The 27,961-nt window shown below is 41.4% G+C and overlaps 2 long non-coding RNA genes across 2 annotated transcripts; one reads left to right on the top strand and one right to left on the bottom strand.

Annotated features, from left to right (window-relative positions):
• Positions 1-17,003: 17,003 nt before the first annotated feature.
• Positions 17,004-23,972, bottom strand: LOC117243904. Its single transcript, XR_004495935.1, has 2 exons — positions 23,801-23,972; positions 17,004-17,892 (listed from the first exon to the last, which is right to left on the bottom strand). It is a non-coding gene; the product is annotated as an uncharacterized LOC117243904 (long non-coding RNA).
• LOC117243905 lies at positions 17,515-21,763 on the top strand. Its single transcript, XR_004495936.1, has 3 exons — positions 17,515-17,595; positions 19,896-19,953; positions 21,675-21,763. It is a non-coding gene; the product is annotated as an uncharacterized LOC117243905 (long non-coding RNA).
• Positions 23,973-27,961: the final 3,989 nt, after the last annotated feature.

Here is a 27,961-nt window from a genome sequence, read left to right as displayed (position 1 = left end):
GGTTTATCATATACTCCAGGCTCATGAACTATTTCCCTGGGGACCACGCTGCATTCTTGATTTACATGGCGTCTAGTGACCAGCCAGCACCATTCAATTCCTGTCCTCTTGGCATCCTGTCTTAGAAAATGACCTTCTATTCTCCCTCAGTATCTCCAAGCTGCTATTGAAAAAGTGCCTGCTGTTCAGGAAGACCCACAGGCGAGTCTGGCAAGAGAAAACAGCATTTGAGTCTAGGAAGTTTCAGTGATGCATATACACACACACACACACAGAGAGACACAGTCATCTCAGGAAAAGCTGAGCTGTTTATGTTCCTGTCTTTGAAATGATGAAGAATACAGAAAAATTCCAAATATGTACAGTATGAAGCAGGTGCCGAGAAGCCCAGTAACAAACAAAGGGCAACGGAGAAAACCCTTCCAAAACACAGGCTGAGTTTGTGCTTTACAAAGTGCTAATTCATAAGTTATTTCCAACATACAGCTGGGCAGATGCCAGGTTTTCTTTGATTCTGACTTTATATTCTTTCTTTTTAAGAACTCAGTTTTGAGGGGAAAACAATAAATAATCCCTTTTTAGGAATTCATTGCCAAACCATCTTGCAGCTCTCATATGGTAATACTGTAGACATTAAGGCATTCATACAGTTAGCAGGATCCCCCTAGAACATAATTTTTAATCCAATATGCACTTAATCAACTATCTTGGTTCAGGACACAGAGAAGCTGTCACATTTTTGGAAACAGGTGCCCACTATCTCCTCTCCACCAAGTAATGACCTCCTAAAAATCACATTCTGCTGACAGGAAAGGCTCTTCTTTCCTTAACTACCTCAGAAAAAAAATATCAATTGTAGTATATTTATTTTAATAGATGAGAATTTTCATAACAACACAGAAAAACATTTCTTTCATCTTGCATTCATTAAACTCTCATTCCAAATTTTAACAGCACATTCCTAATTGAGAAAATGGAGCAATATGTGCCTGATTTATATTGTAGCAGTCCCTTGTAGATCTTTCCCTTTCCAATTTAGCAAGATGGGTAAATGCATACTCTGCTGCACACGGGTTGTTTTCAACGAGTTAAGGGTGGGGCACACACTGAGTTCCTTGCTGATATGCATCTGTCGTGTGCAGTCCACACAGTTTGATATTTTTAACAAACACAGCCAAGCTACATTCCAGAAGAGCACTGCTCTTATGGAAAGCCAGTCTGTAGGGAGGAAAGGAGCAGATTTTTCCATCTGTTGCAGTCCTAGCTGGGCTCCACATGTGGGGTTAGAGGCCCTGTGAAGTAGTGACCCTAAAAGAACTTGGTTGGGTAAGTTTCTGACTGCAGCCCTTTCACACACGTGGAGGACAAAGGGATTTCTGAGGCACAGAAACTGGTGCCTCTGGCATGGCTGTGTCTACCCTGAGTGTCCCAAAGGTGAGCAGCTCCCAGTGCTGGAGCAGGGGGTGCCCTGCCTGCTTTCAGCTGCAATCAAGCATCTCCAGGTCTGGTTTACTCTTATCAAGGAGCATTGTACTGTGTATATTACTTAAAAAAAAAAAAAAAAAAAAAAAAAAAAAAAAAAAAGTTAAACACAATAAACTTTTTGAAGTGTTTTCTACAATGTTTAAAAACCCAGCTAAGGAACAGTGCCCTAGGAAACCTTGGCTCAGTACCCAAGCATTTTTCACCCATGTTTCAGATTCAAAAATAGCTCTTGTTGTTAAGGCTGATCTCAAGACAATAACAAAGTGATGATGATGATGATGATGATGATGATGATGATATTAAAAACATCTCCACTTCCCTCAGAGATTTGGCAGTAGTTCATGTCTCATTCAAACCTTCCTCTTAAATGTAGCCCTTTCCCATCACAGCCCTTAAGGCAATTTGAATGCTATTAGTGACCAAACAAAATCACGTCACTGTGGAGCAAGAAGCAGGAGCTTTATCCCTTATTGTTTTAACAAATAAAAGTTAAAAAATGTAATTTTTTATCTTAAAATATTTATCTTCAGCACTGACAAAAGTGATATTAAGAGCCAGAGGCATATGTCATGTCCACAGGTATGTGCTTTTCCAATCTTCTCAGTCTCAGCAAGTTTTAAGCTGGTGCTGCATTGGTTGCAGGGGGCAGATTTTGGGATGGGAAAGACCCTAAAACTACAACATCTTCCCCTGATTTCTGACTTAGAGGGCACTCTGTTGCTGTTCCATGTCAAGCTGAGGCCTCCCCAACTTTCTCAATAGCTCCACTCTCAATGTAATTCCGAGGTCTTTGCATCAGACACTGAAAGCCAGAGATGAGTGTGCCTAGGTCTGACATGGTTATAAGCTCCTGTGCTGATTTTTATGTTAATCCTTTGATTTGGTTTAACCACGTAGGTTCACACTGATTACGAAATAAGTTCTTCTGGGAATGCAGAATCAAATTGCAGTCAACAATCACCACTTTAGTCATTAGTAATATTGGTCCTGACAATTTCTCAGGACTTGCTATCAGAACAGACCAGTTGTGTTTCTTCTTATTAAAATAAAACGACAATAAATTTCAGAAATTCCTTTTTCCTTGAAGAAAATAGATGGATGTGATTGAAATTTGTTGCTTTTTTAAAAAAATTTCTTATGACACTTTAATGTACCTGTTGAATAGAAAGATGTAAATAAAAAACTTGTGTATAATGTTGCTGAAAAATTTGTAACAATTTGAAAGAAAATCTTTGTTATTTGAAAACTAAACAAAAAAAATAAATATTTTTTCTAAAACATGGGGGTTTTTTGACTGAAAAGTTTCCAGCATAGAAATATTTATAAAGTTTCCTTAACAGTTCTTTTTCATTCAAGTAGTGTTAACAACAGCAGTACAATCATTTCTAGTTAGCACTGATTTTTAGAGTGAAGGCATTCTGAAAGACTATCTGAAACATATTGCAATTTCTTCCCAAAACAAAACTTTGCTTATCTGATGATACAATTTTAAAAAAAAAATATGATAAAATGTTGCTGAATTACACTGTTCATCTGAAGTTTAAAGATATTTGAAATCTGGGAGATGCTTTGCTAAGTGGGATAGAAAGCCTAGCTGACATGCATCACAATGGGAGACTGTTGATGAAAAGAAAAAAAAAAAAAAGACAAGACATTGCTCAACTGGACTAATATTGGCTCAGTGTACAATAACTTTTCATTCCTGACTAGTTAGATGATGTTTCTTTGCTGGAGCAATTGCACATTCACCTCCCCAGGGGCCCATGTCCTCATGGAAGTGTTAGCACACATTCCTCTCTAAAAGTTTTTGGGCATGTCCAGCTGAGGTCATGGTAATTAGAGATAGAAAAGACCCTTTGGATCACCATATCTTTGTCCCTGCCAATGCAATTCTGTTTCTTTAGGAGGTGTATTTACAATTGACTTGACAAAGCTTTGGAAAAGTGACTCAAGATGAGGCTATGGAGACTGTTACACAACCAAGAGATCATAAGAATACTCTCCTTTTTTTTTTTTTTTGTTACATTTTCTTGCATTTTCCTTGCTGCAATTATTTTTTTTTTTTTATCTGATAGGCACCTGGGAATCCCCAGGAACAATCTGGTTTGGAGCTTGTCTGTCATTAGCAGCTTCCTACTTTGTCACATTGCACATTACCTCACTCTTTGAGCAGACATTCAGAACTCAGTACATGATGTGGATTTCCTTACCTTTTTATTACTCTGTTGTTGAGCCACTTTCTTTCCTGGAAGTCCTTAAGCTGTTTTGGGCTTAAATTCAAGTTTGCTACTTGTGAACAACAGTATCAAAGTCAGACCTGAAAGCAAAAATTTCATTTTGAGGGAGGTTTGGGTGGGGGGAGCAACAGTTTTTTCTGACTACTTCTGCTACTTCTTGTTCATGATACTGGTTCAATTACACTTCAGTTTCTTGTCAACAATACCTCTCCCCAACACCTCCTTTAACTAGATTGAAAAGTTTGATTATGAGCTTGCTTATTCTGGGTTTACATCACTGTAATTCCATATGGCAAACGCATAGCTAGAGATGTTGAAGGCAGTTGTGGTTTTTACCTGTTTTTCCTGCAGTTAACTAGTACAAGTCAGATGTCCACATTTCCATTGTCTCCATGAATCCCTGCCTGTATGTGCTGGTGTATTTATTTACCAAGAGAAGCTTTTCTTCCCCTGCCTTGCTCACTGCACGATGGAAAAGGCTTCATGTTCTGTCATATTAAAATAAATACCTTCGTACTTAAAGAAGAAAAAGAAATTCATATGTAATGAATCAAAAGCTTGATGAGGAGGAGGCTGCCTTCTAGTCCTAAGTGGTGGCTAAGATAGAAACAAAAATAATTGGGGTATTTGTTTTTTAAAAGCCCAGTGTTCACAGCTGGCTCTGCTTTATCAGGAGGCTGGACTGGGTGATCTCCTTAGACTCCTTCTAACCTGGTTTAGTCCATGATCCTATGAACCTGCTTGAGGTGACAGCAGGTAATCCAAATGCATCACTTGAGGAAATTTCAGCAAAAAAAATATTTGGTAGAAGTTCATTTTATGCTTCTCTCTTGCACATCTGTTTTTTCACAAAAAGCCACAGTATTTTAGAAGTAGGTCTTTAAAAATAATTTTCAGAATTTATCTCCATGTTTCATTTGTTCTATTCTGATATCAGACACTATGTGAGACCACAGTTTTGTTACTTGAGAGATAAATTGCCTGCCAAACTCTGCTTTAATGTCAAACTGTTGCTTTTACAGAGAAGATAAAAGCACAAAACAAACAAAATTTTTAAAAAAAATCACACAAATCCACAGCAACTTTTGAATAGCATTCAGACAGCAGGGTGCTTTATAAACATCCCTGCTTACAAAGTCACCTTTTGAAATACCAGCAATTATACTGCACGAGGCACAGTTACTACTCATGTGCCAGTTGTCACTTTTTAAAAGATGGCTATTAGTTATATTTCCTCCCTATGAGACATTGTGAAGCTGCTTAGCATTTTGAGGAAGCAAGTATGTTTTCCAAAATGCATATATCTTAGGAAAAAAACCAAAACCCAAACCCGCAACCAAACAACTTGGCATTTATAAATGGCATAAGATATTTTTGGCATAAATAGAAGCTCATTTTCTGTTGCAGTTGAGGGCTGCTGTCTGCACTCTCACTGCAACCTCACCACTGGAAGAGTGCCACAAATACGTACAACATGTAGGAGACCAAAATGGAAGAAAGCAGGAGCAAGTTGTGGATTAGAAAGTAAGTCTTAAAGTATTTTTGTATCCATTACACAGAGTTCTGACTCCTGTCCTTGCAACACTGTGTTTTTTTAAGCACTTTAAAAAAATTCTAATGAAAATGTGTTTTTTAAGTTCATCTAACATTTTCACACAAAAAGATAGTAATTGAAAGCCTGGCTCAAAGGCTGTGAAGTAACATGGGGCTTTTAGAGGCCTCTTCAAATTCATGTTGGTCTCAACCTGTACTCAGAAACTGGGAGTGCAGAGACAGATTTAGCAAAAGGGTTTTTTTGTAGTAGCTTCCAAAAATCTCTTTCTTGTATCTCTTTCTTGCTCTGTGTCTGACGTTAGAGATGCCATTAGAGATGGAGATGTGGCAGAGGCAGAAATAGAAATACTATTCTTGGGGTGAAGCAGGGGGAACAAACCCAACCAAAGACCTTTCCAAAATGCCAACCAAGGCTTTATATTGCTGCTCCTTTCTGCTCTCTGTGTGTGTAACAGCAAGTCAGCTGAACAGACATGGAACAGGACTCAGGGTCATTGCCAGAAGGGGCAGAGGGTGGGCATGATCTTTCATCACCTTTATTTCGGCAGTAGAGTGCCCTTGCACAAGCTGTCTGGCACAGTGATGGCATCCTACCTCCCATGTCACCTGCTGTGTCCTGCTCAGCCATCCAGTGACTGGATGCCTCACATGAGGACAGCCTGAACTAGATTAAATAAACAAATGGTACTTGTGCAAGAACGTGTTCTTGCCACTGCTCCCTGAAAAGCAACAGAGGCCTGGGATGGGATTGTCTGCTGTTCTGGCCTTCCTCAGGAGCTCTGTGTTGTGTGAGCCTAACATTATGTAATTTCTTGTGTCTGCCACATTTAATTGCAAGCTTTTACAGAGCTTAGGAATGACATAGCTAGCAAAAAGTCTCCAGTGCACAAATAATCTATGCAGCTCATTTCTCACTGCAATATGAATTTCATGCAGGGACAGAATAACTGTACTAGAAATAACTGCATTAGAAAGTTCCCGTTTCTTTTCATATGTGGCACCAGTTTAAACAAAATGCAAACTCTTCTGTGTTCCTAAAGAACCACAAACATTTGCTTGGGAAAGGCAAACTAGGTGTTTCTGTCACATGGAGCCAAATGAAATATGGCTGATATTTACCACTCTAACCTGGTTCTGAAGGTATTTTATGTCTCCATTAGCTTCCCAGATTTTATTATAGCTACAGCCTTCATTATTGTGGAAGTTAGGAAGGGAAATAAAATGTAGGCATAATAAAGGGAGTATTTAAATTTTGTTTTATTAAGAATGAACAGGACTTTATAATTTAATTTCTGAACTGTTATATTTCATGTATAAGCCACCATGGGGTTTGAGACCTACTGCTCTAAAATGTTACTGCTTCTTATTTCCATTTAGGGAGGAAAAATCTTCATTGTTATGGGTAAGTAGCCACAGGAGAACCTGCATTAAATCAAAGCTAATCGATACTGTGTTTAACAGTGCACTACCTGGGAAAGCAAAGCAGATGCTTGAGAAGAGCAGAATTACCATTCAGAATTAACATATTTTGTGTTAGTTCTTGCAGAAATTTTTTGAGGAATCCTGACCAGATTTGCCCCCTTATTTTTTGAGAAAGAACAATAATTTTCTTCTTGCTTTATCAGATCTGACATTTAGCCTCTTACCAAAGAATTGCCTGCATCTTTTCCCTTAATGTTCATTTTGGGGTATTCCAAGAATAGCTGTCTTCGAGGACTTGGTTTCATTTGCTCCAAGATCTAGAAAAGTTTGTTTTCACCACCATATTTGAAACAACTTTAATTCTTGAGAAAAGGATAAATCTTACCATGTAATTAAACTGAATGCAATTTTTCTGTGGTTGCATTTATGAAAAAGGAGGTAACCCCTCCATGACAGGCACAAAGTATTCAGCTAATAGCAGACCTGTGTGCCCCAAAAATAACCCTTGCTTTAAACAAGTTTTGGTGGAGGGACCACTGCTAGATTTGGAGATAGCTGGCAACCTTTTCTCTCAAGCTAGAGAGCTCAAGAGAAGCTATATAAGTCTCCTCTATATGGAGAACCTGTCGAGGAATAAGCTAGTGGGAGAAATAAAAGAAAAAAAAGGTGGTCTCTGGGAAGAGGCTGTAGTACCAGATTGTTACTATGGAGTGCAATAGTCATGTTGCAAGCTCTTAATTTTACTTCCCTGAATAGGGCTGCCATCTTGGTTTGAAGTCCACTTAATTAGTGTCACTTAATTATGAGGAAATCTGATTTTTCATAAATAGAGCACAAAAGGCAGAAAAAGAGATTCTAGACATCATTTTGCTTCTGAGAACAGCATAGGGCTTAAGGGGTCTCTGGGCAGAATACAAACAAAAAGAACCCCATGCTGAAGCACTCTTAATGTCACAGTTTTTCAGCATGGCATTTAAAGTCAGTGAAAAGCAGAGTATGGTGGCAGACCACACTTATCAGTGACTTGAATCTCTAAGAGACATAATTAAACTGAACCAAGCAGGGCTTTAACAGGTAACACTGTCCATAGAATAGCTTCCAGGTATTGGACTAATTTGATTAATAAGTTATTTTAAGCTAACATTTTGTAAATTTTGAATATCAGCATTCATCTTTGTGATCCAAGCATAACTACCTCATGCTAGCTCCTTAGAAACAAAAACATGACAGGCTGAATATAAAAGTAAAATGGTCTCATTCAACAACAGAGTCTAAGATGGGGGAAATGTATATAAGAAAACAGCCATATAGAGAGATCACTTTATGCAACTTACCAGGCATAAGCCTTTTGATCAGAAGATGAAAGTTCTATTGAATTGCAGGGGCCAAAGCTCTGATGTAGTTTAGACAACTACTGACAGTGGTGCTAAGAACAGAGTTTGTTCCACAATTTCAATCTCCTGTGTGCACTTTTGTTTCAAAATACCTGATTGTGTGCATGTGTGATGCTTGTTTCTTTGGATTCTGGCTGTGTCTAAATCCCTTTTTATCTCTCATCATTGTTTTGGCACAGGGAGAACTCTCAGTCTCTCAGTCAATCATCATTTGTATCCACTGGCTAGGAGCAGCCTGGATCGAGGTTTAACTCAGCTCAACTGTGCTTTGTCCTTTCCAGTGGTCTTTGCTGTAATATCATTTACTGCCATGTGGCTGCCAAGGCACACCCATGTCACCCCTGTCATAATGTTACTTTAGATGGGTACAGCAGTGGGATTTAATTCAGCTGCTGACATAATGCAGGGTCACTACTCATAGCAAAGCTGCAGCACTGCTCCAGCTGGTATGCAGGCAGTACAGCTGGGGAGATGGGAAGGCAGGACAAGAAGGTGAGTGCATGGGGATAAAACAAATCAGGGGCTGTAACTGCAAGTAATGTGCTTAGCTCGATTGTTTGATAACCTCTATTTTCAGTTCAGTATGATCATGTGAACTTTGTGGCCAAAACGTTGCTGAAACAATAGATATCACAGTGTAACCTTTGTTAATTAGAACCACAATAACAGCACATGGCAGCACAGGAGTGCAGAGCTCGGTGAATGGCCAAAGTTAATGCCCAGTGGAAATATTTTTTGTATGCATTGATCCAAAGCCCAGTGAAGACAGAGGGAATGAAGTCTTGTGCCAGAAGCGAGAAGACCCAGATCCTCTTCTGATTAAGTCTGTAATGTTCTATCCAGACTTCTAAATTTCATATGTTTTGAAGGTAGTTTTTGCTTTAAGTATTCATGTATTTCTGGGAAATCCAGTTTGATTATTTGAACACCTTCATATATGGGCAGAGGAATATGCCGAGTGATAGAGCTGAAGTGGCAGCCATGGCCTGTTCTTAGATATCAGCAGCCATGTCATGGAAGAAATTATGAATTTTCTTTTGTAGGAAGGTTGGGGAAATAGAATGGAGAAAAACAAAGTGGGAGAGCTGGAAGCAGATGGTAATACTAATAGCTGATTATTCTGAGTTATATGAAATTTTGAGATCATCTAGTAAGGTACAGGGAATTCATCAGGGCTGGTACAAAAATGAGAGGGAAAACAGATGGAGAGGTTTGAGAACTATCTGCAAGCATGGCAAAGCATTGAGGCAGACAGAGAGCTGCACCATGGGGAAGGACAATGCATTCCAGACTTGCGTTTGCCATAATAAAAGACTTTTCCTAAAGCTTGGGTCAAAATGACACCAACAAATTTCTTCCACAAGCAAATGCAAGCTGGGTGCAGAACTGTATCCTTTGAGCTCTTTTCTCTCCCCTATAGCAGTCGTTGCTTGTGGGGCACAGCCCTGCAGACCCTCCTTGTGGGGCAGACCTCCTGCTCCCCCACTGGACAATGGAGAAGCTGTTTTTCCTCAAAGCCACGTGCCCATCCTGGGGTCCATTGTGCAGCAAGATGCTCTGTTGCTTGGGCAGGGGTGGAGAAAGCCGCTCTTCTTCCACTTCCACCCCCTCCTTCTTTTCATCTAACAGGAATACCCTAATCAGGGAAGTATGCACAGGCTGTTTTGCAAGGGGTCAAATCCATTTGGATGAAATTCCAGGGCTTCAAGGATAACAATGGCAGGAAGAGAGGTTTTTAAGCTGGCCCACACAGTACCTTGTTGACAGATATGAGCTGCTGCCTCATGCTGCCAGCCCTTGGAAAGCCCTGGCTGCTCCCAACAACAAGGAGAAACAAAAGCTCACTGCAGCTGGAATCAAATGAAAGAACCGCTCCACTAATTATGAAATTATTCTGTGACCATATTTCATAGCCCAAACCCAAATCTCCTCTTCAATGCTTTGGACACTTAAGGTATTTTATAGGATGGTATGTTAGCAAAAAGGGAAGTCCACTTTGTCCCTTGCCTCATTCCCATAGGAAAACCCTCCTGTACAAACCCCATGGTTTTCATTGCAAGTCAGGTCTCAGATATTTTCAGTCTGTATGAGGGAAATCAGGATTTACTGATTGCTCCTCAAACCATATGGGGCAACACACAAGTAAGATGCAGCACACAGACTTTGTGTGCTTGCTACCGATGTTGGACACAGTGGCTGTTTTTTCATTCCTTCAGCTGCTGTTTTTCCTGCTTCCTTGAAATTCCCCAACAGTTAATGTAGGTGGGCAATTGGAGCAAACCCAGGGCACAGGACTGCATCTGGTATTTGCTTCAGGAATGCGAGTGCTGTAGACTGAGAGATGTTTCTCTATCTGTTTCTGACCCTGGGATGAGGAAGGGGGAGGAACTGGAGGGCTAGTCCAAGTTAGAGCACATTTTTTCATTTCTAACAAGACTGATTGCCTGATAGTGACTGTATGGGAAAATTCTGTCTTATCAATTTGTTAAAAATGCCTTTCTCATTGGGCAATAGGAGACGGCATTCACATGCACAGACAGAGAGCGTAGGAGCGCTTTGGGAGGGCTCTGATAACCGGGGAAATTCCAAACCCCAGCAATTTAGCAAAACAAACCAGAAACTCCTAAAAGGCACCACAACGACGAAAAGGAAAGACTTTTTTCTGTCAGTGTAACGACGAGATCAACCTAATTTCTGTCATGACTTTCGTTTGTTGATTCGGGGTCTTTTCCCCAGCTGACCACAAGAGTGCACTCATGGAATGATGTCCTGCAGTGTTTCCTCCGGGTCATTTCCTTTCCCTCAGCTCTGGAAGCAGCTTGCAGCATGTGGAGGTCGGGGGGTCAGACCTGGGCCCACGTGTTGTTTCTCTGGACGTAGAGATGCCGTGTCCCCCGGGGAGGAAGGCGCTGCAGCTGTACATTGAGTGGAACATGCTTCCACCATGAGCACACGGACACGTCACCAGGGACACACGCTGGGGGGACGTCTGAGTGGCACAGGCTTTGCCCACAAGGCTGTGCTTTACTTTGGTCATGATTTTCTTCCTTAGAAGGGATGGCTGTACTTAAAGAGCACGGCTGAGATTCTCCCACAGTCTCGTCTTGCTGTAAAGTTGTGGTTTGGGGGTTTTTCCCTTCCTTTTTTCCTCCTTCACAGTGTTTCTCTACTACTTTTCTGTGACCTTCTAACACCGCGGATCATTTGTCAAGTAGCCAGTAATGGCTAAACAGAGGCCCATTGTAGCAGGCACTTGCAACAATTTGTTAACAGTAAATATGATGTGATTAGTAAATACCTCATAATTGAGTTACATTATGTAGAAATATCAGCTTTGGTATTTGCCAGCATGTTGGTTGCTTTTCTTTTAAATTAGTGTTTCTCCGAAGTAATTGTGATGACTTTTTTTCACTTCCTCAAGTTTTTTCTACACCTCTGATTCAGGACTTTGGTCTAAGTTCTGCTCTGAATTTGTATCAGAGTCTAGGACTGAGACTTAGGATGACTAAGTAGATCGATGATTACAAGTAGAAATGCGAAGGAAAACTTGAAAGTCAATTTTCACACGTCACACAGTGTGCATGTGGATTTGACCTGCCTTGCAGGGCTTTCTTTATCGATAAATGTACCGCTGATGGAAGATGAATGATCTTTATATCCAGAGATGTGCAACACAGAGAACAACAGTATGAAGGTCCACTGGTTCATGAAGAAGCCTCTCTTGTGGCCTGGACTACTAATAGCAGAAAAGCTAAGCAGATCCTTCACTGTTCTTTAATGAACTACACATAAGAAATAAATTCAATTTTTAGGATGGCAGTTCAAAATAACTCCATTTTTTTTCTTTTTTTCCCACACCTCAATGCTTAAGTTTTAAATTCAATACAGACTAGGCTGCCCATAAGCTACAGGCTATATATATATATCTAGCTGTGGGTCTGTGACCCCTATAATTTCCAGATACTTCTTCTTCAGATAATGTATCTCTCCAACCAGGAAGGGTAGGCATTTTATATTCCCTCCCAAATCCTTATTCAAAGTGATTATTTCCAAAATCAGAACTGCATAAAAGCATCGTTTTAGGTGCAATTGCACAACCACCAAACTCACTAATTATATGCAAGCTGTAGTGATATGAGCACTCAATTATTTTTGGTTTCACTTCTGCAACATGAAAGAACTAAACTAAACTAAACTAAAACTAAACACTATCATTTAATATAAATACTTTCTCATAATGCTTTTCTCTCTTCCATCCCCTACAACTTTCTTTTTTCTACTCCACCCACTTCCAATGTTCCTACAAGCTTTTCAAATTGTTCTGCTCCTTTCGGGTTTATTTGTGCTGTACACCATCCGTAAAGGCATCTCTGGAACTTTTAAGTAGTTTTTCAAAGACAACAGTGGGAAGGCAGTTGCACATCATATTGGTTTTGGCTAGACCCTTCAGGAACAATGGCTATTGTTTGGCAAGCTAGCAACAAGGAGGCTGCGTTAGTGATATAAGGGTTTAGAGCCTGGGGGATGTTCCACAAATGATTGCGAGGCATTTTGGAGTATGTGTGATTCAAAAACACTTGGCAACATCTGTTTAAAAAAAAAAAAAAAAAAAAAGAAAGCAAAAATTACAAAAAACAGGGGGTGGTAAAGAGGGGCGAAAAAAAGAAAAAAAAAAGTGCAGAACATCCACAAACCTAAACCTATGGATAAAAATAATGCGCTCTATTAACTTCTGCACATATGTGAACTTATCTTGCACGTAATTGTTACATACGTTGACCAAAATGACCTTCTATTTCTCCCTCTTCAATTTGTTCCCCCTCTTCCTGTGATTTTGGCTTAATAAGGTGGTGTCGGCTGGCTGTGTTTCGCCGCAGTGGGACACGGCGGGGACTCGCCCTGGGCTGGGGCTGCTTTGGGCTCACAGATGTGCGAGGGCAAGACCGCCTGTGCCAAAGAACTGCCCCCGTGCTTGAGACGTAAACGCTGGTGCATCTTTGGGAATCCACCAGGCTCGCCTCGTAACAAATTATTAATTATCGCCTTTTAGAACGATGAGGCGACCCCCGGCTGCTGCACCCCGGAACGCCATCGGCAAAGCTGAAATCGCCCACCAACGCCCATAATGCTGCAAGGACCTTCTTTGGGGAGGATGTGGCAGCTTTCCGGGGTGGGAAAGGGCCGTTCCCGGCGCTGGGGGCCGGCAGAGCCGGGCCGGGAGTCGCCCCCGGCCCTCCCGCTCCCGCCCTTGCTCCTGAGGGCTGAGGGCTGAGGGCTGAGGGCGGGCGGGGGAGCCGTGCGCCGGCAGGGGGCGCTGTGGCGCCTCGGGAGCGGGGCCGCGCTCCCGCCCTGCCGCGCTTCCAAGCTCCGGGAATTGCCCCGCACGGAGCGGCCGCAGCGCCGGCACCTTCGCCGGAACGGAGCCGCCGGGCTCTGCCGCGCTGGCCTTGGGGCTGGGGAGCACGGCGGTAGCGGCGTTCCCGCTGCGGTGCTGAGCGCAGCGGGTCCTCGGCCACACCTCCGGTCCTGTGTCCGCTTCTGAGCCCCGCGCTGCCGCAGGGACGCTGAGGGCTGGGGGTCGTCAGGCTCGACGAGGGTCGTCGAACGGGACGCTCACAGAAGTTCTGGAACCACCTGAAGTGTTGAAAGGACGTGTGGATGTGACATTTTGGGACAGGGTTTAGTAGTGGGCTTGGCAGTGCTGGGTTAATGCTTGAATTCAATGATCTTAGAGGTCTTTTCCAGCCTTAATGACTCCACAATTGAAATTGTGGTTCTTCCCCTTTTGAAGCACACTTCCAATGTTGTGCTTCTCTCTGTCCACAGCTAGAAAAGCCTGATGGAAAGAAATGCTTAACCATGGAGCTCCTTTTATACACGTGTCCTCATTTCCCACTTGGGCACTGATGCTTGGGCACACTCACTGGGGGTTTCCACATTAAAAAACTTGATTTAACATCTCAAAAAGCAGTCTTGTTTGGCATGTATTGGTTTCCTACTCCGCTCCCTAAGGAGCGTAGTCCATACCAACAGTGAAACCATATTTTGCTGCATACTTGGAGGAGGAGGTAATTCTGCTTGTCTTGGGTGTAAAATAAAGCATTATTCTCTTATATATGTGCTGTTTTCCAGGTAGTGAGGGAAATTACCCTCTCAAGGTGAAAGGAGTTTGAAGCTTTGCTTAAATGTTTTGAGAGCATTTGATAGAAAGTGACATTTGAAACACCAAGTATTACCATTAAATTTTATAGCTCAGAACTCTTATTGGGCCATATCCTAAAGGTTTAACTCAAACTCTTGTTTTTAGACTCACCAGTGTCTGGAATCTAAACTGAAGGCTACTGACATCAAACACTAAGGGAATTTGGTTTGCTTTTCAGGAACATTGAACTCCTTGCAGTGTAGGGTCTCTGGAGACCTTAAAAGGCAAAAATTCTGCTTTGGGGCTTTTGACCACTTGTTCTGATGTCTGGCCTATTGTAATTGTATTTGATTTTTACCCGATTCTTCTTTCCAAATGGTTAATTCAAGGACAAACAGTTTTTAGCTGTGAGCAGGAGCTTTAGTTCGGGAGTCATTCTTGATATTGGGGTTATTTATATGAATCCACACTGCCAATAACCTCTTCCCCTGAGGTAAGAGTTTACTACAGATAATCAGCAAGATTAAATACTAACAAAAAATATTATGAACCCATATATATAACTGCAATGGTTTTTTTTACAATATTTACTGAATAACTTGCCTGGGAAGTGGGTCTTAGTTTGACTCTCATGGTTGATTCTAAGCCTTCTCTTACCCATACCCCTGAGACTCTGGTTAATTCTGTGGCACAAAATATTTAATTATGTGCTTTGCCAAGTGAATACAAGGTCTCAAATTGAATTTCAGCGTCCCTGGGCAACTATTTTAGACACTTTGGTAGAATGTAAATGCATATTTTCTGCATGCCAGATTCTGGCTGCATATCCATCAAAGTAAATCCTCACTGGTTCCACTGAAGGCTTGGAACAATCTTAAATTATGTTGTTGAGGTCACATTGTGACCCTGAAGCTTTGGCAGAGACCCAAACCAAGAAATTTGTGTGGGAAACTGGGGAGGGAATAAATTAGCACTTGCCTATGCTTTTTTGTGGAAGTAAACTGTTACAAAGGTGTGAGTTAAGATGAAAGCTCCTCATGGTGGTGGATATTGCTTTCCAGCTGTTTCTGCTGGAAACAGCTCAGTGTGTCTGTATGGGATGGGTCCTTATTTTCTGACGGTGCTCTGTCTCAAATAATAACCAGTTTTGCATTTCCATCCTCCCCACTGTGCCTTCCTCCTCACCCCCTCTAAACAAATAACGCTTAATCTTATAGAATGAAAGTCCAGGGGTAAGTTCTAGTCTGGGTAGTTTTTTTCCCTCTGGTGAATTTAATCCTTCATTTTCTCTCTCTGCCAAATGCAAGTGGCAGGTCTAAACAGTATTAGGTAATTGTGGTTGTCATGCTGCAGATTGCACTGTGGAAAAAAATTAATTGCTGTTTTTTCGCCCAGGGGTTTGAGCCATGGTCCCTTCGTCTGCCTGGAACAGCGTAGTTTCCCTCCCCATTGGGGCTGTGTTCTGTGGAGCAGCATGAAAGGGCTCCTGTGCAGCTGCTCTGGGTGAGTGGGCGGGCACCTCATTCAGTAATAACAGCTAATTTATACAGCCGTGAACATCGACAGCTATAAATAAACAGTTCTGACTGACTTTGCATACTTAAAATGAAGCGAGAGAGACTGATGGACTGGAAAGAGAAATCTGGTGTAAATGTCGTCAAGGCCAGATCCTTATCCAGGGTGTCTCAGTAAAGCCTTTTGAAAAGTCACTGGGAAAATGTTGGTTTGTGAGCAATGACATTTTCCTCCTTTCGGGCCTTTGTGAACATGAGAGAAAGGAGCAAAGCAAACCCAAGACCCCCAGTATTCTGGGGACAGGCACTCCTCATTGCTTTCCTGAACTGTATGACTGGAATCCAGCTTCTCTCCATACAGGATGTAGCAGAGAGAAGGGTCTCTTCTGAGCCCCTTTCAAAGAAATAAACATGATTCTCCTCAAAGCCCTGTAGTCCAACAGCTCAGTCATCACATCAAATCCCAAAGGTACCCCTGGTGTGAGCAGGAGCTGAGGGTGAGGTCTGCCATTTGGCTCCTCTGGTTGGAAGTGGAAAGACCTATCCCTCTGTACTGGGGCCCAGGCTTCATTTTGAGTTTCTGACAATTCAACTGTTTGTACTGGAGTATCAGTAAGAAAGAAAACAATTTGAAAAGAAGAGAGGTAGAGACAAAAATACCCAACAAACCTGTACAGGGAGTTTCCATAACTTTCTCTTATTTCCTAATTCCCTTCACGTTTTTTCTTCTGTCTGTCTCTCTGATGTATTTCCTTTGACCAGCATCTTTCAGCTTCAACAAAAAAGGAGGGAGGAATGTGTTTGTGTGTGGGCATGTGTAATTGCTTACATTCCCCTTGCAAAGTTAGCTGGAGCGAGTTATCTAGATAGGCTGGGAATTATTGAATGCATGCACAGTCTCTCATTGAGTTCACTTAGTTTACAGTCTAGGCCTAGCATGTTAACTTCCCAGATTAGAATTTTTATCAGGTGCTTAACACATGAGAAGAACAATCTCATGTATACGCATTATCTTTTTATTGCTCACAGGCAGCTTACAATGTGCTTCGTTTTTGCTAAGCTCCAGCGGCATTTGAAAGGTGAAAATAGCAGCCCAGTGAACTGTGTGCACAGTAGCTCTAAGCGAGGGGCTTTGGCAATGAGGATGGAGTTAGACATTTAAGTACTGCAACTAGTTTCAAATCCTCTTTGAATGCAGGAATAATAAGAGAGATTTTTCTTTTTCACATTGACCATTAAGGAACACTTATGCTACTCGCGGTTTTGCATGTTTATTGGAGTTTGCAAAGCAGATCTCCAGTGTTTTGGATGTTAACAAAATGTTGAGGCTAATAACAGAAATCAACTATATTGAGGAAAATTAGTAAACATGTGAATGGAGTGTAATTATATGGCAGGCAGCTTTATGTTAAACAGTGCTTTAAATTAACATGCTTTCTGTCAAAGCAATCATACAGTCAGTATAATTAGGTTACTTTTGCTGTGAGATTAACTGAAACCAAGAAAAAGGAAGAAACTGTTGCTTTCAGATTTCCTGTTAAAATGGAGGGCAGATATTAAGCATATTAATATTACAGAAAGTTTCTCATTATAAGAACTCGGCTTCATGGTGAACTTTCTGAGCAGACATTTCTAATTACAGTGCTTGTTAGCCCAATTTGTTATCTAGCTAGCTTGGAAGTCACAGCACTGTTAAAATTATCTCTCCTCTTAATTTTTTCCAGACTTGATGAAGGGCAATCCAAACAAGAGCTGGCTTGCATTCACAGGTCTTTTACAGAGTGGTGCGAGGCTCATGAGGGAGTGCATTTACCAGTGACAGCTTTTAACCATGGACACATCCTCACGTACGTTGTGCAAGAGATGAGAAATCTGTGTAAACAGATGAACACAATTTTCTTATTCATAGCAGTTGCAGAGTTATCATGAAAGAGGCAAACATTTAATATTTTCCACCAGTTTTCCATATGTCTGATGTCATAATGGCTTCACCAGAATCTGCAATGCTTTGGAGAAAGGATTTATCACAGCTGCATTTATTTTCCTCTACTTCATGGCTTCAGCATTCATGGAGAGATTGCTTGGCTTCAAGAGGAGGATTCACTTGCCTTTCCACTTGTGGTCCAGTATTACTATTGAATCCCCTGTTTGGAGACAGCGAGAAGACATTATTGGGATGTGAGGGGGAAGGCACAACAGAGAAGTCCTTTCACACATCAGGCATGAGGAGGATGGTGAAACTGGCCCCAGCCTCCCAACATCCCCAGGGAACCCTACCCATTTGGGAGTGGGAGTAAACTGCAAGTGCATGTCTTGGACCAGCTGCTAATGCTAAAGTGCTGCAGAAGTCAAATGAGCCTGGGATGTCCCCAGCAAGTAACAGATTACTCAATGACTGAGGAATTATTTGAAATCTGCCATGGGCCACACCCATTGAGAATAATTGTGCTTTGCCAGTGGGAGAAAGTATCTGTCACCAAGCAAACCTAGCTTGTTGTAAGAATATGTGAAAAGCTTTAAAAGTAAAGCTTGTCTGGAAGGGCAGCAGATGAGTAATCCCTGCACTTCGGATATCTGGGGGATCCTCACATGGCTGGTCAGGACAGCACAGGACCTACTGAAATCCCACAGCTTTCTGAAGCACCAGTTATTGTGCTACTGTGGGGCACCCAGTGTGGCAATAATCAACTGTTTATGGGTACCTTTTCTAACACATTATCTCAGCCTCTCTTCTTCCCCTCCGAGGATCATTCACTCACAGGAAACTCTCCTTTAAATGATCTTTCCTTGTCTGTAGACCTCAGAGGTTCTGAAACACTAATTGCTGTATTGTATTGGTGTGTACTGACCAAATAAATATTTATGGGTGAGGGAAAAAAAACCCAAACCAAAAAGAAAAAAAATTGTCTGGCAGGCCAGGACCAGCATGTTAACAAGCACCTGTTAATATCTGGCCTCCATGTGATGAATTCGTAAGCCCTGGTTTGTGAGAGAGGTTCTGATCCAGTCTGCCTCCAGTGGATCACCAGATAAACATATCACTAAAAGTAGGACCTGTGACAAATAGTGCAGGTTTCTTTTACACAGTCAGTCATCTCTGCCTGAGGGATAAACAGCTTTGGGGAGTGACAAAATAGGAAGGACATAAATGTGCCATCACAGGTTTGTGGTACAACTAGGAGGAACGGATGAGTCAAAAGTAAATATCCATATTTAGTTTGCAAACTCTGGGATTTAGATCCAGTAAAATCTGAGTTCCATTCAATATCAGCAATATAGTGAAATTATGGATATAAACATTATTTATATATGATAAATATATATCTCTATGATAGTATAGATATTCCTTTAATTATTACTTAAAGGAATAGTTAGGCTCTGTACTCTTATTCTTCATTTCTAAAGGTGTGATACAACAAATCCTCTGGAAAGGAATCTCAGTTTAAAAATCCCTTCTGGATACCGTAATAACAAAGGGTGGAACCTGTGTCTGGAGTAATAACTACGGGCAGAACATCAGCATTTTAACATTCAGTCAAAAACTGCTGTTGATAGGCCTGTACCAGTACAATGGTAGCATGGCTTCATACTCCACACAGTTGCCCTTCACATCCCTTCATTTGCCATTCGGGTTTCTGCAATCTCAACAGCTGCTCGGAATAATGACAGCATCAAGAATTCAATCTTATTATAGTATTGCTTTATATTGCACAGATTTGTGAGCTGCCACATAGGCTGGATTTCCCAAGGCTACAGGGTATTAAGGGAGCTTGGTTTCAAAAGCCCATAAATACAAAAATAAAACTCAGGGAAAATAATCAGTTGTGAAAACATGTTACATGATTCTGGAAAATGCATTGAATGCAAAAGTACTTAAAAAAAAAAAAAAAAAAAAAAGGAAAAAAAGGAAAAAGAGAAGATTGTTGTTTAACTTCATTTCAGCCTTAGGTAAATAGGCTTCAGCAATGTCTTCCCGAGATATTTAAGAGCTCATAGAAGATCTGGAAGAGTGCATCTCTCTGCACTGAGCATGAGAAAATTAATCCACCATTATTTTTCTCTTTTTTCTCAGGGCAATGGTTCTTACTGTTGTTCTTCCTTATTCCTTGCATTATAATAACCTTAATTTTTGTTTTGCCCTTGACAGTGTTCCTCAGCCAGCTGCTGGCCAAAGCTTTCCCTTCTGGAGGACAGCAAGCATCCAGGTGGGCCTGTTGGAGCTGCTGCACGCTCCAACAATCAGCCTCCTTTCTTCCCCTGTTTCTTTCCCAAAGGATGGTTCTACCACCTGGGGATAAGCATTTCTCTGGGAGAGGCCTTGGACACACAAAATCTTGCAAGTGGTTTGCCAGGTGTCCCTCAGGAGGCTTATCAATCACTGGTGGAGCAAGTAGCTGTTGCTAGCTACAGCTCCTCTCCAGCTGCATTTCAGAGTATTGAAATGAAGCAGATGATGAATGTTATTTTGGTTTTTTTTTTTTGAGATGTGTTAGATGGCAGAAAAAAGAAAGTGCTCTGTCTTCAAATGCTGGTTTTAGATAAGAGACCTCACTTGAAAGGTTGCTTTGTCTGACAGGGAGCTCTGATCCAAATTTCTCCCAAGGATCTGGTTGTCCCAACAAGAGCAAACCTCAAGCAAGCACTGCTTTACATTATTTAGGATTTTTGAGGATTCTAGTTTGACTGGTCGAAGAAACATGAGGTCAGTTCCCTGTGTGATGTTTTCCACCCATCAGGAAGGGGAGAAACTATGACATGGTTCATCTTTGGTACTCAGACCCTGCAGCCAAGTTCTTGGCTGAGGTAAATTTATGGCAGTAAAAGAATCAGCTCATTGTTTCAAATTATCCTCTTTGGAGTTTCTCTATTGCTCAACATTGTCTTGTACTCTAGAAACTCTGGGATTTAAAACAAAAAGAAGTCATTACTGGTACTATTTTCTGTGCCTCTCAGGCTGTGCAGCTGGGTTGCCTTAGTTACCACCAATCCAACTGTGCAAGGGGAGGGAGAGGAGAGGCACATGAGAGATAATACATTTTTAAAACCTCCGATACTGTATGAAACAGTTTGTCTATAAATAATAAAATGAATTAAGGGTCTGGCATCCTGAAAAGGAAAAAAAAGGTTATATTATTCTGCAGCCTAGATTTTCCAGCTCTCAGAAATGATGCTGCATCTCTTCGGTCAAGCACAGGATGTAGATTTAACACTTATTTGCTTGAAGCTGGAAGCTGCCATCTATAGACTTTGGAGTAAGTTGGAACTAAATAAAGCTTTAAGTGTAGAAAAGAGTAAATATTTATGTAGCTGGTTTTAGGAAAAATAATAATGGCCTGGATTTATAAGGGAGTGTGGAAGAGCCCATATGAAGCATGGTGTGCTGTGGAACAAGCTTCATTAGCAGCCTACAGTCTGCCTCAGGATGTAAGTCCAGAAGGGAGCCAGGCTTGCCACTCTGGTGGAGCTGTTTGTTAATCGCTTCTTGCACCTTTGAATAAACACATCTGGGCAACTGTTCTTCATTCCAGTGGGAAAGAAATGAAAGGAAGCAACAGCCACAGATTTTTTTCCTTTGGGGAGAATCCTGGTGCCAGCAGCCCAGTCAGAGAACTCTGCCTTGTCAGATCCCACCAGTATCAGGTCTAATTGCTTGGTGGCTTTCAGGTGTTCTTAGACAAGGTGTTTTCAGATGTGCCTATAGGAACCTAGTAGATAACTGCATTAACCTGTAACCCAAACTGCCTTTGGGGAATGAGGAGGAAGCAAAAGAGAGATCAAAAGTGCCCTTCTCTGTACTTTGTCTTTTCCGGGAGGGAGGAGGTGGGCAGGGTGGAGAGTATGGAAAGATGAAGAGATCTGTCCTCTACCACTACTGATGGCTTTGCCTTACATGGGGGGTTGGTTTTTGGGTTTTTATTTTCTGCAGGATCATTTCCACTGCATCTTCTGCCATATTGTGATGGGAAGGAGAGACAGGAAAGGGTATGATGAAAAAAGTACATGGAGCCATTTTTGCTGTGGGAACAAAGGTATGTTGGAATCATGTTTCCATTCAGTTTGCAGCTCTTTTTTCTCTGGCAATGCTGAACCAAAAATTGTCTCAGTCAGGAATATATTAAAACTCTGGCACACTGTTATTTGGAATAGCTTCCCTGTGGCTATGTTTCAAGACTTAGTGGGACTTCATTATAGATACCAGCTTAAGGAAGTTCTGCTCTTCTCTTGGGTGGACGCAGCTGGGAAGTGGATCAGGAAAAACACTTGGCACCAGCATGGGGAACGCTAGCTCAAGGAGAGTGTCTTGCATGTGGATGAAAACACCATATAATTGTTAAGGGCAGGATTCTGTGGCTCCTTTGAAAAATACCAACTGTTCATGGAGAGGCAGACCCACCACACAGATGAGGCCTCCAGGGATCCCAAGAGCACACCAGATATCAGTGGAGAATATTGTGTATTGTTTATATACATACTCTGAGGTTACATTCATGCTATCACAACTGAGGTGCTTTTCAGCCTCTCTGTGTGCACAGTAAAGTTGAGTGCTTGTTCCGGTTTCTTTAGTCATCTGTTGAATATGCATCTAATTTTTGCAGTTAATTTGATCTCTGCTTGGCACAATGTTTTGTCCAATCATTTAACACTTTGAAAATCAAATTGTTTTAATTCTTATTATCTCCATCTTATGCAGAAGGCATATGCTAGACCTGAAATTACTAATATGGACTCAGTGATGAAAAAATATGATATATAGATGTATCAGATATCTCATATAAAGACTTATGCCATCATGTAGTGATGGTGCAGTCTTTGATTAGTAATACTTACTATTTATGTGATGCTTCTTAAACCAGATCTAGTGCAGAAAGGCTGCAGATCTGTTTTCATTTACCAGCAACCCTCATCTTGTATTATGTTTATGCAGAATAGAATGTGGCCAAAATCTCCAAACATGGACATGTAGAGCAAGCATCTTGTTTGCAAAGGTAGCAAGTGGTGAAGTTGGTTACTCAGCGCATTCGAAAGCCAATCTGCTGCTTTTAGGTAGCTGAGTGCGGATAGTGAGAGACTAGCTACAGACACTGCTTTGGCTTGACAGGCATGTGAGACTTCACAAAATGGATAAGGCATCAAATGTTCCCTGAGAACAGAGGGACGTTGTCTTATTTATTTTCAGAGGTGTTTTTGCAGTGTTTTTTCTTTCATCAGAAAGCTAGTTTAAGAAATCGCAAATGTTCACACATTTGTCCTAAATAAAATACACACATTTTCCTGACAGAAACAATTTCATCCTCAAAAATTCAATCTTGAATGAAAAAAGAGAGGAAACCAGAAGGAATAATAATGACAGAAACAATAATAATAGTAATAGCATTCCATGCCAAACCCCCAAAGGTGCTTCCTCAGTTCTCTCTTTCTTCCAGTTGTTAAATATGCTTTCCTAAACTACTTATTTTTTCCCCTCCAACTGCCCATTATGTCCAAGGAAGCTGCTTTTCATTTTTTTAGGTCACAGCTGGTTATACCCCTAGCAAAGCAGAAGGGAAAAATTCTCAAGAGTTTGTAAAACTTTCCAAAGTGCTGTTTTAGTCAAGGAGCTGCCGCCACAGAGCTCTTTCTTGGATACACTAATGCATTCCTGTCAATTTGCAATAAACACTGCTATTCCCTAGTCTGACAAACAACATGTGATGCAGGTATAAAAGTTTTAGCCCAAGACATGTGGCTTCTCTGGACCCTTCTTTGAGCAGAAATTCAAAATCCAGTGATTATGCTGGCAAGAGGTGCTTCTTGAGCCAAATTAGAGGAAGCTGGTCCAACCTTTGTCTGCTAGGGTTGGGACCCTTGCTCCAGTTCGTCCCCTATTTGTTAGCACGTGGATGGGACCCAACAATCGCAATCTGACACCCAAATGCCACCATCCCAACACCTTCCCCTCATGAGGGTACTCATGCCCTCTTCCTCTCCCTGCCTGCCTGGGTAATCACAGAAATTCATTTTAGGGGTATTTTATTCATATGCATAGAAGTAGTGAAGAAAACTTGGACTGACCCCATATCATACGGTTGAGGAACTCTCCGAAGTTGTAGAAGGAGACGATGACAGCAAGGCTACCGGCAAAAAAGGCTGCTAGCCCAGGGGGGCTGAACAAAGCAAAGAGAGGATATACCCACTCTCCTGTTACAGAATAAATCCACAGGACCCTAGGCAAGGAAGGAGAGAAATTACCTTTGGTTAGGACCATTCAGCTAGAAGAACCACTTCAAAATTTCCAACTCCTGAGGGGCTGAGTTATCAAAACAGGCTTGATACAGAGAAAATTAGCTTGGCTGTCAATACATCTCCTCGGCACTTGGGCTATTTGCTGTGAAGCACACTTGAGCCAGTGCTAAATTAGATGGCTTTCAGTGTAGGTTGAAATGCACACAATATTCTGCTGTCACCCTGATGGCATTGGCTATTAACAGCAGTAAAAGCACAGTAAAATAGCAAAATGTTCAGGAACAGGGATGTGCACTTGGCTATGCTAAGTGAAGCTTATTCAAATAAGCTCTCACATATGTTTACTCTTTAGCTACAACAGCTTTTCAGCCCCTATCCAGATCCCTAGAGTCTGTGGAGACACAGAGCTGTTCCTCTCTGTCTCAATTTTTCTGCTCTTGACCACTGCTCTGAGGAGTGGAAAGAGGTTTTCAGAAGGTGAGAGGGCAAGGTCAATTCTCCAGCACCTTTTCTCTTGTAAGAGAAGGAAAAGAAGAGGAATAGTTGGGTGGGAAACAGATGTAGTTTCTTCACCCTTTTGTGACAGAACTGTTTGCAAAGCATGGTTTGGAAAAGAAGGAAAAGGAAGAGGATTAATATGCCTGCTTTATAGGGTTTCTTTTCTTCTAATTGTGCTCTCTCTTTCTGCCTTTTTTATTCTCTCAGAAAATATATTGTAGTGCCTGTCAGTTCGCTGGTAATATGTTCATTATTTGTGGCTTATAAGAGTGGTTGGTAGGGAATGCCTGGATTTAAGAATACAAAAGTGATCTTTATGTATTAAGCATAGGAAAAAAAATACTTTTTTTGTGAATTTTTTTTGTGAATAAAATTATTTATATTTGTATTGATTATGTAAAGAATTTCAAAAATAGGGTAAGTCTTCATTGATTGTTATCAGGATGTGCCATTTTAACAAGGACAGTACTTACCTAAAACTTTTAAACTTTTGAGTCCAAATGGTCCTAAAAGGTTTAACTTTTTATTAAAAAAACCCCCACATCTGAGGATTATGCCATACTTTCCACCACCAGTGCTAACATGGGAATGCAATTGCAATTTTTTCTGATGGCACCCAGCCTGCTACCTTACCCTGAACATCATGCCTCAAAGAGAAGTGACAAATGGTCTGCCACCCTATCCTGAAACTGTATTGTGACACTGAGGAATGGGCAAATGCTAAGGAGGTAAAAAAAGGCTGAAAAGATGCTTCTTCCTTTCTCTAGGAAAAGAAGGAAGGAGTGGGTTATAAAAAGATGGTTTTGTCTTGCCTGTAAATTAAGATTTACTATCCTCACCTATGGAACAGAGTGGAGAAATTGAGGGAATTGATAGCAGAGCTGTCTGGACTGAGCATGGAAATATTTAAATGTAGGGATTAATTTTCATGATTCAAGATTCTTTCATCTAACAAACAGAGCTGTGAAACACCTAAGTAATTAAAAATTAAAAAAAAAAAAANAAAAAAAAAAAAAAAAAAAAAAAAGGAAAAACAGGCTAAAGAGAAGATTGTTGTTTAACTTCATTTCAGCCTTAGGTAAATAGGCTTCAGCAATGTCTTCCCGAGATATTTAAGAGCTCATAGAAGATCTGGAAGAGTGCATCTCTCTGCACTGAGCATGAGAAAATTAATCCACCATTATTTTTCTCTTTTTTCTCAGGGCAATGGTTCTTACTGTTGTTCTTCCTTATTCCTTGCATTATAATAACCTTAATTTTTGTTTTGCCCTTGACAGTGTTCCTCAGCCAGCTGCTGGCCAAAGCTTTCCCTTCTGGAGGACAGCAAGCATCCAGGTGGGCCTGTTGGAGCTGCTGCACGCTCCAACAATCAGCCTCCTTTCTTCCCCTGTTTCTTTCCCAAAGGATGGTTCTACCACCTGGGGATAAGCATTTCTCTGGGAGAGGCCTTGGACACACAAAATCTTGCAAGTGGTTTGCCAGGTGTCCCTCAGGAGGCTTATCAATCACTGGTGGAGCAAGTAGCTGTTGCTAGCTACAGCTCCTCTCCAGCTGCATTTCAGAGTATTGAAATGAAGCAGATGATGAATGTTATTTTGGTTTTTTTTTTTTGAGATGTGTTAGATGGCAGAAAAAAGAAAGTGCTCTGTCTTCAAATGCTGGTTTTAGATAAGAGACCTCACTTGAAAGGTTGCTTTGTCTGACAGGGAGCTCTGATCCAAATTTCTCCCAAGGATCTGGTTGTCCCAACAAGAGCAAACCTCAAGCAAGCACTGCTTTACATTATTTAGGATTTTTGAGGATTCTAGTTTGACTGGTCGAAGAAACATGAGGTCAGTTCCCTGTGTGATGTTTTCCACCCATCAGGAAGGGGAGAAACTATGACATGGTTCATCTTTGGTACTCAGACCCTGCAGCCAAGTTCTTGGCTGAGGTAAATTTATGGCAGTAAAAGAATCAGCTCATTGTTTCAAATTATCCTCTTTGGAGTTTCTCTATTGCTCAACATTGTCTTGTACTCTAGAAACTCTGGGATTTAAAACAAAAAGAAGTCATTACTGGTACTATTTTCTGTGCCTCTCAGGCTGTGCAGCTGGGTTGCCTTAGTTACCACCAATCCAACTGTGCAAGGGGAGGGAGAGGAGAGGCACATGAGAGATAATACATTTTTAAAACCTCCGATACTGTATGAAACAGTTTGTCTATAAATAATAAAATGAATTAAGGGTCTGGCATCCTGAAAAGGAAAAAAAAGGTTATATTATTCTGCAGCCTAGATTTTCCAGCTCTCAGAAATGATGCTGCATCTCTTCGGTCAAGCACAGGATGTAGATTTAACACTTATTTGCTTGAAGCTGGAAGCTGCCATCTATAGACTTTGGAGTAAGTTGGAACTAAATAAAGCTTTAAGTGTAGAAAAGAGTAAATATTTATGTAGCTGGTTTTAGGAAAAATAATAATGGCCTGGATTTATAAGGGAGTGTGGAAGAGCCCATATGAAGCATGGTGTGCTGTGGAACAAGCTTCATTAGCAGCCTACAGTCTGCCTCAGGATGTAAGTCCAGAAGGGAGCCAGGCTTGCCACTCTGGTGGAGCTGTTTGTTAATCGCTTCTTGCACCTTTGAATAAACACATCTGGGCAACTGTTCTTCATTCCAGTGGGAAAGAAATGAAAGGAAGCAACAGCCACAGATTTTTTTCCTTTGGGGAGAATCCTGGTGCCAGCAGCCCAGTCAGAGAACTCTGCCTTGTCAGATCCCACCAGTATCAGGTCTAATTGCTTGGTGGCTTTCAGGTGTTCTTAGACAAGGTGTTTTCAGATGTGCCTATAGGAACCTAGTAGATAACTGCATTAACCTGTAACCCAAACTGCCTTTGGGGAATGAGGAGGAAGCAAAAGAGAGATCAAAAGTGCCCTTCTCTGTACTTTGTCTTTTCCGGGAGGGAGGAGGTGGGCAGGGTGGAGAGTATGGAAAGATGAAGAGATCTGTCCTCTACCACTACTGATGGCTTTGCCTTACATGGGGGGTTGGTTTTTGGGTTTTTATTTTCTGCAGGATCATTTCCACTGCATCTTCTGCCATATTGTGATGGGAAGGAGAGACAGGAAAGGGTATGATGAAAAAAGTACATGGAGCCATTTTTGCTGTGGGAACAAAGGTATGTTGGAATCATGTTTCCATTCAGTTTGCAGCTCTTTTTTCTCTGGCAATGCTGAACCAAAAATTGTCTCAGTCAGGAATATATTAAAACTCTGGCACACTGTTATTTGGAATAGCTTCCCTGTGGCTATGTTTCAAGACTTAGTGGGACTTCATTATAGATACCAGCTTAAGGAAGTTCTGCTCTTCTCTTGGGTGGACGCAGCTGGGAAGTGGATCAGGAAAAACACTTGGCACCAGCATGGGGAACGCTAGCTCAAGGAGAGTGTCTTGCATGTGGATGAAAACACCATATAATTGTTAAGGGCAGGATTCTGTGGCTCCTTTGAAA

This window comes from Parus major, chromosome 2, assembly GCF_001522545.3.
Source record: "Parus major isolate Abel chromosome 2, Parus_major1.1, whole genome shotgun sequence".
In the NCBI taxonomy this organism is placed as follows: Eukaryota; Metazoa; Chordata; class Aves; order Passeriformes; family Paridae; genus Parus; species Parus major.
The sequence above is the reverse complement of the archived record's forward strand: the minus strand, read 5'-3'. Positions and strand labels throughout refer to the sequence as shown.